Source organism: Sciurus vulgaris (genome assembly GCF_902686455.1).
Source record: "Sciurus vulgaris genome assembly, chromosome: 2".
NCBI classification, from domain to species: domain Eukaryota; kingdom Metazoa; phylum Chordata; class Mammalia; order Rodentia; family Sciuridae; genus Sciurus; species Sciurus vulgaris.
The window spans coordinates 105637698-105651541 of NC_136462.1; positions in this window are offsets into that span (position 1 = coordinate 105637698).

Consider the following 13844-nt stretch of genomic DNA (forward strand, 5'->3'; position numbering starts at 1 on the left):
TCCCAATTAGAATAAGTTATATTCAATGTATGTATAATAGGTCAAAACACATTCTACTGTCATGCATATCTAAAAAGAACAAAAAATACTCATTGTTTTAGATGTTGTCTACTTTCAAAAGGATGTGAGTGCTGCTTTATGACATAGTAACTGGTATAAAACTAAACCAATCAAGAATACCTATAAAAGGAAAAAAAAAAAAAAAGATTGAAAAACAGTGGTTCTAAGGCATTGAAGAACAACTGAAATGTTAAAGACCAAACACCTAGTCATTTTTAAAGATGAAAGATCAGCATCTGCAGTTGGAAACTGGGCCTGAGTATTACCTTCTATGGTCCATGTGCCCCCTACCACCACTGCTGGCTATTGTGGGAATGTACTACCTGGGAGCCCTGGAAAGATCTCCCACCAGCCCCACCAGCAGCGGTACCAGTCTCCTAGAGTGCTTGCAGATGTGTCCTTCAGTCCACACTTTGTTGTACTACCCCACCCTCTGCAGCTGTCAGAAGAGCCTACCACCAGCAGCCATCCAAATGACCTCAGGGTTTGTCCACAACCCCAGATCCCCTGTTACCATTGCTGAAAGTCCCACCTGTGGTGCTCACTCCCATGGGGCCTGAGGACACATCCATCATGCTCCATGCCCCCAGTACTACTACTGCTGCCATTGTCCGAGGGCCTTGCTCACAGCAGAGCTCTCCCCAGTAGTACCTAAGGAAGTGTCTATCCTGCTCCATGTTCCTGGAGTCACAACTTCAATGGCTGGAGAGGTCACACAGTGGACATCCCACCTCTACTGTGTGCACTACACCCCCCTGTGATGCTAGAGTGCCCCATCCCTGCATGATCCTTGGAGACGGATGGGCTCTCCAGCCCTGCCACTGCACACATCCTGCACCCAGCCAGTGTCGGCCCAAGAACTCACAGTGAGACTACACTGTTGTGACCACCTGGAACCAAAGCCAATGCAGCTGATGAACTCATACCCTAAGACACCTCTTCAGGAGAAAGCCATTTACTACAAGAGCTACCTTATAAAAGTGGCAGAGACAACCAATATGCCAGAGTACAAATATGAATACAGAAACACAAGTAGTATGGAAAAGCAAGGCAACACGCTGCCTCCAAAGGGACAGAATGCCTAGTAAAGAACTCAAAAGATCTCTGACATGCAGATGCCAATTCACAATAAGGGATGGAGGCAGAGAAGAGAGGTACTTTGGACTAGACAGAGGAGAGTGAAGGGAGGAGAGGGGAGCATGGGGGTAGGAATGATAGTAGAATGAATTGGACATTATGTGCATACATAATTACATGACCTGTGTTGCTCTACATCATGTACAACCAGACAAATGAGAAGTTATACTCCATTTATGTATGCTGTGTCAAAATGCTGTCTTGTGTAACTAATTAGAACAAATTTTTAAAAAAATTTTTAAAAGGAATTCAAAAGAATGACACTAAGGAAACTCCTTAAGATATAAGAGAATACAAACAATTCAATGAAATTAGGAAAGCAATTCATTATATGAATGAGAAATTGAATCAAGAGATAGAGATTATGAAAAAGAACCAAAAAGAAGTCTCAGAACTGCAGAACTTAGTCAAAAGATAGTTGAGAGCCACAAACACAAAGAAACAGTTTCTGAACTTGAAGACAGGTCTTTTGATATGTATTAGACCAAAACGAATGAATGCATAAGAATGAAGAAAGCCTCTGAAACTTATGGGACACCACTAAACAAATATTCAAGTTATGGGAGTTCCACAGGCAAAGAGAAGGGAAAGGAAATATAAAACGGATTCAATGAAATAGCAGCTAAAGTCTTCCATATTCCTGGGAAAGACATGGACATCCAAATGCAAGAGGCTCAAAGGACCTCAAGTCGGTTTGACTGAAAGAGGGCCTCACCGTGGCATATTACAAGGAGACAAAAGTCCAAGGCAGAGAATTCTAAAAACAGCAGGAGAACAGACCACGTCCTATTTAAAAGAGTCCCCATTTGACCAATAGCTGATTTCTCAGTAGAAACCTTAGAGGCCAGGAGGTAATGGGATGACATAGTCAAAGTTCTGAAAGAAGAGAAAGCAAAACAAAACACTCGCAAGAATGTTACACTCAACCAGCAAAGCTGTCCTCCAGAAGTGGAGGAATGAAGACCCTCCAAGACCTGCAAAAACTGAGGGAATTAATCATTACTAGACTGGTAATGATATGGAAAAGCTAAATGCATAAAATAAAACCAAGACCCAATTATGTGCTGCCTATAAGAAACTCACTTCTGGATGATCTGTCCATTGAAAGTGGAGTGTTGAAATTCCCAAATACTTTTGTATTGGACTCTCTCTCTCTCTCTCTCTCTCTCTCTCTCTTTCTCTCTAGATCTAATGTTTGCTTTATATTATTGAATTCTACAGTGTTCACAGACTAAAAGTGTAGGGCTGGGAAAAAAAATATATATATATATTACAAGCAAAGGGAAACCAGAAGTGAGGAGTGACTATACTTATATCAGATAAAACAGACTAAGTCAAAAACTAAAAAGAGAGAAATATGTAATGTATATGTATAATGACAAACATCAATATAACAAGAGGCTACAACAATTATAAAGATATATACACCCAACACTGTAGAATTCAATAATATAAAGCAAACATTAGATCTAGAGAGAGAGAGAGAGAGAGAGAGAGAGAGAGAGAGAGAGAGAGAGTCCAATACAAAAGTATTTGGGAATTTCAACACTCCACTTTCAATGGACAGATCATCCAGACAAAAAACAAAGAAAGAAGCATTGGAGTTTGGAGTTAAGCTATCTTATAGAAAAAGTAGATGATCATTTCATCCAATAGATACAGATTTTGCATTCTTTACTTCAGCACATGGAATATTCTGAAGGATAGACCATATGTTAGGTCACAAAACAAGTCTCAACAAAATGCAAAAAATCAAAATCATATCATGCATCTTTCTCTTACCACATGGAATAAGACTAGAAATCAACAAAAGTAACTTTAGAAATAACATAAATACATAGAAACTAAATAACCTGCTCTTGAATTAGCATTGTGTCAATGAAGAAATTGAAGGAGAAATTTTAAAATTAAAACAAATAAAGATACAACATACCAAAACTTATGCAAAAGCAATACTAGAGGGAAATTTATGCCTACATCAGGAAATGATTTCAAATAAACGACCTAATAATGCAAATCAACTAGAAAAGTTACAAGGAAAAAAGTAACAAAAATCAGAGCAGAAATGAAATGGAAACAAAAGGATACAAAAGATCAATGAAATAGTTGGTTTTTTGAAAAGATAAAATAGAAAAACCTGTAGTCAAGCAAAAAAGAGAAGACCCAAATAAAATGAGAGGAAAATCATACATAACCAATACCACAGAAATACAAAGGATCTTTAGGGATCATCATGAACAACCATATACGAACAAACTGGAACATCTACAAAAAATAGATAAATTTCTGGATTTATGTGACCTCTCAAATTCAAACCATGAAAACATAGAAAACCCAAATAAATCAATAATAAGCTACAAGATTCAATCAGTAATAATAACAACAAAATCTCCCACCAAAGAAAATCCCAGAACCTGATGGTTTCACTGGAGAATTCTCCAAAACATTAAAAAAAAAAAAAAAAAAAAAAAAAAAATACCAATTCTTCTCATGCTACTTTTTAAAAAATTTGGAAAGGAGGGAACTATGCCAAACTTATGCTACCAGGAAAACATTACCCTAATACCAAAACCAAGACCCAAAAACAAAACTACAAACTAATATCTCTGAAGAAATATGCAAAAATCTCAATATTAGCAAACTGAATCCATCCAGTAGCACATAAAAAGATTATACATAAAAATCAAGTGGGATCTGGGCTGGGGTTGTGGTTCAGTGGTAGTGCACTTGCCTAGCATGTGTGAGACACTGGGTTCGATTCTCAGCACCACATATAAATAAATGAATAAAATAAAGGTCTATCAATATCTAAAAAAAATTAAAAAGATCAAGGGGGATTTATCCTAGGGATATAAAAGCAGTTTAACATGTAAATCATCAAACATAACAGCACATCATCACATTGAAGGAGAAAAAAACATAGGATCACTTCAACAGATTCAGAAAAGGCATTCCATAAAATCTGACATTCCTTTATGATGAAACTCAATAAATTATATAGTAGGACTGTACTTCGATACAATAAAGGCTGCATATGGCAAACCTACAGCCAGCATTATGCTAAATGAGGGAGAGCTAAAATATTCCCTGAGAGCTCAAGAACAAAACAAGGAGGTCCACTTTCATCACTCCTATTCAACAGTATTGGAAGAGCAATTAACCAGAGCAATTAGGCAAGAGAAAGAAATAAAGGGCATTCAAAAATAGAAAAGAGGAATTCGTATTTTTCCTGTTTGCAGATGACATGATCTTCTATGTAGAAAAACCTAGACTTTACCAAAAAACTGTTGGAACTAATATAATTTGAAGTTGAATGATTCAAAGCCAACAAACAGGAGCATTTTTATACAACAAATTGGCTGAAAATTTTCAAGAAAGAAATCATATTCACAATAGCTATACAAAAAATAAAATACCTAGGCACAAATTTAATAAAGTCAAAGATCTCTACAATAGACATTACAAAACACTGATGGAAGAAATTATAAAGGACACACATACAAATGGGAAAACATCTGTGTTAACTTCATCTTACTCTAATAAAATATATGGGGCAATTAACTTTATCAAGAGATAAGGTTTGTTTGGCTCCCAATTCTAGTCTAACACTGAGTAGCACCACAACTTTGGACCTCCAGTGAGGGTTGCACATCACAATAGCAGCACGTGGCAGAATAAAATTGCTCACCTTCTGAACCAGAGAACAGAGAAAGAGCAAGAGGAGACAGGAGTCTCACAAGCCCCTTCAAGGGCACACCCCAAATGACCTAAGATCCTCCTACTAGGCCCTACCTCCTAAAGGCCCACAGTATCTCCCAATAATGTCACCTTGGGAACCAATCCTTTAACACACAGACCTTTGGAGTACATTCTTATAAGCCATAGCAACATCCCTGTTCATGACAGATTGGAAGAATCAATATTATTAAAATATTCGTATTACCCAAAGTGATCTACTTTCAGGGCAATCCCCATCAAAATACCAATGACTAGGGCTGGGGGTGTGGCTCAGTGGTGGAGCACTTGTCTGGTATGTGTAGGCACTGGGTTCAATCCTCAAGCACCACATATAAATAAATGAATAAAATAAAGGTCTATTGACATCTAAAAATTATTTTTAAAAAATACCAATGACATTTTTCACAGAACTAGAAAAAATGCTACCACAAAATTCATATGGAATCACAAAAGACTCAGAATGGCTAAAGCAATCTAGAGGAAGGGAAAAAGCTACAAGTATCACAATACCTAACTTCAAAATACACTACAAAACTGCAGTAATCAAAGTAGTATAGTGTTAACATAAAAAGACACATAGATAGTACAATCGCTTTGGAAAGCAGTATGGAGATTCCTCAAAAGAAGAGAAGTGGAGCCACCATAAGACTCCACTATCCCACTCCTTGGTATTTACCCAAAAGAACTAAAGTCAGCATACTATAGTGATATAGGCACATCCATGTTTATAGCAGCACAATTCATAATAGCCAAGTTATGGAACCAGACCAGATGCCAGTCAACAGATGAATTGATAAAGAAAGTGCAGTATGTATACACAATGGAGTTTTTCTCAGCTCTAAAGAAGAACAAAGTTATGGCATCTTCTGGTAAATGGGTGGAACTGGAGAACATCATGCTAAGTGAAATAAGCCAAATTCAGAAAGTCAAGAGTCAACCCTTTTCTCTCATATGCAAAATAAAGGGAAAAATGGAGGGAGGGAGGGACTCCAAGAAAATGGAAGGGAGATCAGTGAACAGAGAAGCGGGGTGGAGGGGGAGGGAAGGGGGGAGGGAAGAGGGGTGGGAGACGTGAGGAACAGTGCACTAAAGTTGATCAAATTACGCAGTGTGCGTGTGTGAATGTACCACAGTGAATTCCACCTTTATGTATAAAATACCAGTGTTTGACAATAAATAGATGGGGGGAGGTCAGTGGAATAGAGGAGGAGGGACACGTGGGGGTAAGAAGGGGAGGGGAAGGGAGGAAGTTTTAGGGATTGAAAATAGAGCAAATTATATTCCATGAATGTATAATTCTGTCAAAATGAACTCCACCACTATGTATAGCTATAATGCACTAATAAAGCCATAAAGTCACACAGACTAGTGAACAGAATAGAGACCCCAGAAATAAATCCACACATCTACAGTTAACTCACTTTTGACAAATGCTCCAAAAACATAGATTGGGAGAAGGAGATCTTCTTCAATGAAAGATGGTGTGTGTGTGTGTGTGTGTGTGTGGCAGGGGTGAGGGACAGGATATACATATGCAGAAGAATGAAACTAGACACCATCTCTCACCATATTAAAAAAATCAGCTCAAAGTGAACCAAGGATCTAAATATAAGACATGAAACTGAAACCTCTAGAAGAAAATATAGGGGAATCACTTCAAGACACTAAGATAGGGAATGATTTTTTGGGTAAGGCCCTGAAAGAATAGATAAAAAAGCAAAACTAGATAATAAAATCATGTTAAACTATGTTTCTGCACAGCAAAGGAAACGAGCAACAGAATTATGAGACAACCTATAGAATGGGAGGAAATATCTGATAAAGGGTTAATATCCAGAATATATAAGCAACTCAAACAACTCAACAGCAAAACCCAGATAATCCTTTTTAAAAATGGGCAAAGGATTTAAATGAACATTTCTCAAAAGAATTGTCACAAACACCCCAAAAGCATAGGGAAAAAAATGCTCAATATCACGAATCATCAGGAAAATGCAAATCAAAACCACCACGAGATATCATCTCACCCCAGTTAGAATGGCTATTATCAAAAAGACAAAAAATAAATGCTGGTGAGGATGTGGAGAAAGTGGAACTTCTCTACATTCTGGTAGGAATGTTAATTAGTATACCTGTTATGGAAAACAGTATGCAGGTTTATTTAAAGAAAAAAAAAAAAAAAAACAACAGAACATATGATCTAGCAATCACACTGTTGGATATATGTCCAAAGGAAATTTACTCTTTATACCAAAGTAATAACTACACACCCGTGTTTATTGTAGCACTACTCACAATAGGCAAGATTTGGAATCAACCTAGGTTTCTTTGACAAATAAATGGATTAAAAAATGTAGATGTATATGGTGGCATATTATCCGTAAAAGGATGAAATATCTTTTATGGCAATAAGGATGGATGGAGGACATTAGTTAAATAATGTATAAGTAGATAGCAGTCACCAGAGACTAGGAAGGGACAGGGGTGACCTCAGAGAGGTTGAGGCTTGGGTTTGGCCAAGTTGGGATTTCTGAGTTTGGGACCAGAACTGTCCTGCCTTGAACAGTGGAGGAAATGCTGAAGGCTGCCTTCAGAGAATTTGTCTCCATCCTCACTCAGAGCACTGCTTCCCTGTGCCCTTTAAGTATGGTGAACACACATATTGCAAAATCTTGATGTGAAAGAACACCATGTTAACCTGTTTGAGAAGTAGCATTTCAGCTTGCCTGAGGTGTTCACGTGTCTCGTTCCAGGCTCACAAAGATCAATGTCTCTCTGACTCTGTCCCTAGATGATAAACAGTGGCAACATTTTCTGTGTGCTGGTTAATTTTACATGTAAATTTGACCAGGCTAAGGGATATGAAACTGTTGGTAAAACACTTTCTGGATATGTCTGTGATGATGTTTCCAGGAGAAATTAACATTCGAGTGGGTGGACTGGGTAAAGTAGATGGTCCTCCCCAATGTGAGTGGCTTCACACAATCTGTTGAGAGCCCCTGAAGAACAAGAAAGTGAGAGGAGGGCACATTTACTCTCTTCTTAAACTGAGACATTTGTCTTTTCCTTGTCAGACATCAGTGCTCCTGGTTCTCAGGCTTTCGACTGGGCAGAATTACAACTTGCTGATGGTTATTTCTTCATGTACTTTTAAGTCTCTGTAACTGCATGAACCAATAACCAAAATTTCTCTCTCCCGACTCTCCTGCTGGTTCTGTTCTCTAGAGAACCCTTACACACTGTAATCCCTGGAAACACCTGACTTGGACCTGCAATTAACTTGGGCCTACTCTTCCTTGACGGCTGCTTCTAAAGCCACACTTCGAGGGTCAGATGGGTGAGGAGGAACACTGCTCACATCACTCAGGACAAGTTGGGAGCTAGTCACCATGTTTATTTTGCCATGTTTCATTTAGACCTTTTATGATTGGAGTGTGAACTGTATTTGGTAGATATTTTACTCTTAAGTTTGACACAGCAGCTGGAATTTTCACTTCCTGGAAGTTGCTCTTCAAACATTTTGGAAAAAGAGACATGCATTGTGATGTTTGATCTCCAGTATGCATTTGCTCACCTGACCTTCCTCTTCGCAGCTCAACTGCCAAGAGGCCTCATATGTGCTCTTGCTTGACAGGTGGTGGGATTGCAAAACAAACCTCATTTCTTTATTTTTCCATAGAAAATAGGATAACTATATTACTAAAATATGGGAAAATAACTCCATCCGCTGGATGCAACTGTTATTAGCATTTTGGTACATTTCCTTCCAGTCTTTTTCCAATGCAGTTTTTAAAAACACAGGCGTAACTACAGAGTTTGTACAAATTTGCATATGATTTTTCTGTCACTTAACAATGTAGAATAGGCATGTTTCCTATTATTAATCTTTATCGCTTTTTAAAAATGCTGCATAACATCCCTTAATTACATCACATTAGTTAAGTACCCCTCTCTATATTATTGAATGTATTGGATTCCAAATTATGCTCTCCTACAACAAATGCATTTATATTTGTGATTTTTTTCCCTCTATTTCGAGTTATTTGTTTTAGTTACACAACTGAAGTGGAATATTGGGGAATCAAGTAAAAAGAAATATTTATGTCTCTATAGATGTTGCTAAATTGCTTTTAGAAAGGCTTACTAATTTGCATAGCCCCAACAATAAATAAATGTGGTAATCTCTCTACTTCCCCTAACCCTTAGCTTTGATGATTAACCTATCTTTCATCAGGGCAGTCTCCTTTTCATAGTGTTAGGTTTATTTAATAAGGTAGCCCTTTATGACTTGTTTATTCTTGTCCTTTTTATCTATCTTTCTATCTATCTATCTTTCTAGCTATCTATTTATCTATCTAGTCTGTAGCATGTAATAGAAACTGCAAATAGTACAGTTTGGTAAAATAGTGAAAAATAAGTCACCCATCTTTGAGAATGGTTCTCCATTCTCTTCCAAGAGGCAACCACTGTTTTCAGTTTCTTTATTTCTTCCCCTCCAGTTACTCAATGATTCGTCTAGGCCCAAGAACTTACAAGTGTCCCATTGTATTGTCCCAAATACAAGCAACCTGAAGGGATTTGCACATGATGGTGAAGTATGCGTGGGCACTGGGAACCTGCTCCCCCAGGCTGACTCCTCCCCGCCAGGAGTCCCTCACAGAGCTCCTACCTGCCCACAGTACAGAGACCCGCCATGGGACTGTTCAACAGAGGGATTATAACCTGGTCCTGAAACTCATGGGTTGGTGAGGAGACCCTGAAGGAAGGCTGTCCACAAAGTCTTTTTCCAGTGATTGTAGTGTCAACAACATGAGGAAGCTCCCACTTAAGAGGGAGCTGTGGAGGTCTGTGGCGGCCTAGGCTAAGCGATCACATCCCAACTCCATGAGTTCTGATATGCACACAACTCTATCCCAGGCTCTCACTGCGTTGGCCCTAGGTCTTTGGTGGCTTGTCCTTTTCCATCTGCCCTTTCAGGCTTCAGTCTCTTGCTGCCTCTGGCAGTCATCTTCCGCTTCTCTTAAGTTTTTCTCTGGGAGCCCTGGATCATTTACTGACTTCTCATTGCCTTTCAGATTCTCTTTCAAGGGCACCCTCTTCCCCAACTCCAGTGTGAGGCCTGGTGCATCTCTCTTCCTTATAGGTCCACAGTGGTGGAAACCACAAACACATGGACACTTACAGGAAAGGCTGTGAGGGTGAAGACTCTTGGGGGAGTGGCCTGGGAGGAGAGAGAACAGTACTGACCTCATCTTCTGACGTGACGACAGATTTGGACCAAAGGCTCCGGGTCTATGGGAGGCAGCATCCTTAATTAGGTATTAGTAGCAGCTGCAGGGGTGGAATTGTTTGAGGGCTCTTGAGTTCCCAGAGGGGTTCTTTAAAAGGCTGAGGTTGATGGGATGGAAGACTTTACAGGGCCACCTGTAGCAGTGAGTTCTGGTGTAATCGCTGTAGTCGTCAGTAGGGGGAGATGTTGGTCTCTCTGACCCAGGTCCTGAATCTTGTAATGAGGGCCTCGCATATCCATGGCAGAGTCCCAGAGAGGACTTTGGGACAATTCCAAGGTTTGTCTTTCCAGCCTTGCCCAGGTCATCGGGTGCTCCTGTGTTAGCGTTATCCCAATTCTGTTGCAATGTTTGCACTGCAATGGTTTTAATTCCAGTGTTTGAGGTATTTTGTGAGAACTCAAAGTGATTGATTTATATACATTTCAAAGAGCATTTGCTGTGCACCTACACTGCACTGGGCTTCACTGAGATAAGCCATGGGCTCTGGACTCAAATTGTGTCCACTAAGAATAAACAAGGGGCAACATTTAAAGTGCCTAAAAAAGAGGTATAGATACGGTGTGGTGGTGGTTCAGGATGGGGCAATCAGGAAAGGCCTCCTGGCAGAAATGGTGTTTGGTATTTCTAATGCCAGTTGCATTACAATTTAGGGTAATGGAATGGAAGAATGATTGGAGGTGAGGCTAGAAAACAGGTTTGGAATAATAATTTTGGAAGACCTTGAATGTCACTTTTTTTTTTTTTTTTTTGACATATTGAGAATTGAATTCAGAGCCTCTTACATCCTAGGTAAATGCTCAACTACTGAGCCAAACCTCTAGCCCCTGGAATGCCTCTCTTTGTAACTGGAAATCAGTGCATATTTATAAGTTGGTGATTCTACCTAAAAAGGAGAAGTTGGGTTGTATGTGTTCTTGTCATTTTTGAGAAGGAGATGAATATTCGTTAAAAGTGACTGGTGAAATTTAATTATTTTTCAAAAGGTATGAGAATCAGCTTCTCCCAACTCAGAAAGATCTCCACCAATTTCATGAATGACAGGTACAAATTGCAGTCTAAACAAGTGCTTCTCAAACTTAAATGTTTATCAGAATAACCTTGAAGGTTTGTTAAAACATACTGCTGGACTCACTGCCAGAGTTCCTAGGATAGCCAAGAATTTGATGCTGATGCTTCTGGTCTGGGGAACCACACTGAGAACCTCTGGATTAATCTTCCTACCTGACCTTCCTTAGTATATCCACTGGGTGGGAGCAGAGAGCAGCGCAGGCCCTAGCTAAACTGGGAGACCTTAGGGAGAGGCTGCAGAGGGTTACTTTTGAATTTTCAATATAGGTCTGATACAAAATGACAACAAAAAAATTACTGTACCAAACTTTTCAAAATTCAAGAATGCATTGTAGAAAGGAGTAACTGGTAATTTGGATTTGTTCCTTCTCTAGGATGCCCCTACTCCCAGCCCAGACTCCCTCTGACAGGTCCCCAGAGCTCTCAAGTCCTAGCTGATTTGATAACTTTCAAGGTTACTTGCAATAGGATTTCTGAGTAATATCATGACAGTAAAGTTGGTAAGAAACGACGGTTCAAATACACTGTTTGAACATATTTATATGTCACCATATTGTATAATATATAGAAAAAATGATTTATCTAATTCTTAATGTCATATTTTTGGCATTTGGAGTTTTCTTAGACTAGTATCCCCAAAACTGAAATTATTGTGTCAGGGTATGAACATTTTTACATTGAAATGGGATTTTTACTAATTTCTTCACTTAAATAATTTATGCTCATTATTAAAAATAAAGATAAGAATTAATAATAGTAAAAATAAGAAAAGTCACCATCAGTTTCACTATTTAGAAATAACTAGTTACCATTATATATGTAAATACATACATGTGTAGGTATATATATGTCTAGGCTTTTGTCTTTATATGCCTATTTTACAAAAATTGGCATTATTGTTTACACTATTTCATAACCTGCTTTTCAAATTATCATAAATTTTTCCAGGTATGAAAATATATTTCCTTAATACAGTTTTAGCAGCTAGCTATGTAGCATTCTGTGGAATAATAGTTTACATTTATTTTGTAATTCCTCTATGCTGGGCGGTATTCTAGATGTTTTATATACCTTGGTCCAGTTAATCCTATGACAACCTGATGAGATATACACTATTACTCTTTCTCCTTTAGCAAAAAAAAAAAATTATGCAATAGAAATATTAAGTAACTTGCCCAATTGTGAATATAGCATAAACGTATGAACCAATAGCCCATTGTGGGACATTTCTGTTTGTTTGTTGTCATAGTGATGTTGCTATTAATTTATGAAACAAATATTCATTGAGCTCCCATTATATGCTGGTTGTTTTGTCAGGAGCTGTGTTGTAAGGGGAAACAGTCAGTGGAAGGGAAGGCTTGATTGGGAAAGAAACTCATTCAAAAGTTCCTGGCATTGGGCAGGTTCTCTATTTCTTGAGGTAGTCAAGTGGAACTTAGCCCTGTGATAGCAGCACCTGTCCAGGTGTGGTTCTTGTTCTTCCAACGGTAACAATATTTCCTAGCTCCTCTTCCTGGCTCTCAGGGAGGCCCCTTCCTGCTCCACACACCTGCCAGGGTGTGTCCTTGAGGAGTACGCCTTCTTCCTTCCTGAATCAGACAACCAAAGCCAGAGGCTTAACTGGGGTTTGGTCCTGCACCTCTGATTCTGTCATGTATTCTATGCATGTTCTCACTAATAGTGAAGATGCTTAGACATGATCATGATCAGTTATTAAAGAAAAAGGGCATTGGCTGTTTAAAATGCTGTGGTATCCCAAACCCAGATTTTTCCATCTTGCTTGATCCCCACCCTTTCTTTCAGGGTTTGTCCTGATGTAGGCTTAGTATCCTGGGGGGAAGACTATATCCTGCCTGGGCACCAGCTAGGAATGAATAAGCAGGCTTTGGGTTTTCATGTGTTAGCTTTATTGAGATATAATTCCCATAACATGTTATTTCCCTAAAATGTGCAATACATTGGTTTTTAATACATTCATAGAGTTAGTTGTACAATGATCACTATTATTCAATTTCAGAATATTTTGTTACTCCAAAAAGAAACCCCCTACCCAATGTCACTCCTTACTCCATCAGACTCTGGCACCCACGAATCTGCTTTCTGTCTCTGGATTTGCCTGTTTTGGACATTCCATATAAATGGAATCCTGTGATATGTTGCCTTTTGTGTCTGAATTCTTTTACTTAGCATAATGTTTTTGAGGCTTATCCGTGTTGGAGCAGGTATCAGCACATCATTACTTTTTTTTTTAAAGGTTGCAGACATGGAAGTGTTTATTGCCCTGATTTGATTATTACACATTATATACTTGCATTGAATTACCATAATGTACCCCACAAAGATGTACAAATATTATGTCACAATAAAAAATAAACTGTGAAAATAAATAACAATTGTTTCACAGCTATTATATATACCAGAACTTTCCTAGGTATCCATTCATTATTTTTTTCTTGCCTTAAGTTTCAGAAAAATGGCAGTAAAGGAGCAATTTTTTTTCTATTTTTATGAATGAAAAACACAGAGAGGCTTACAGATGTTGAATAAGTT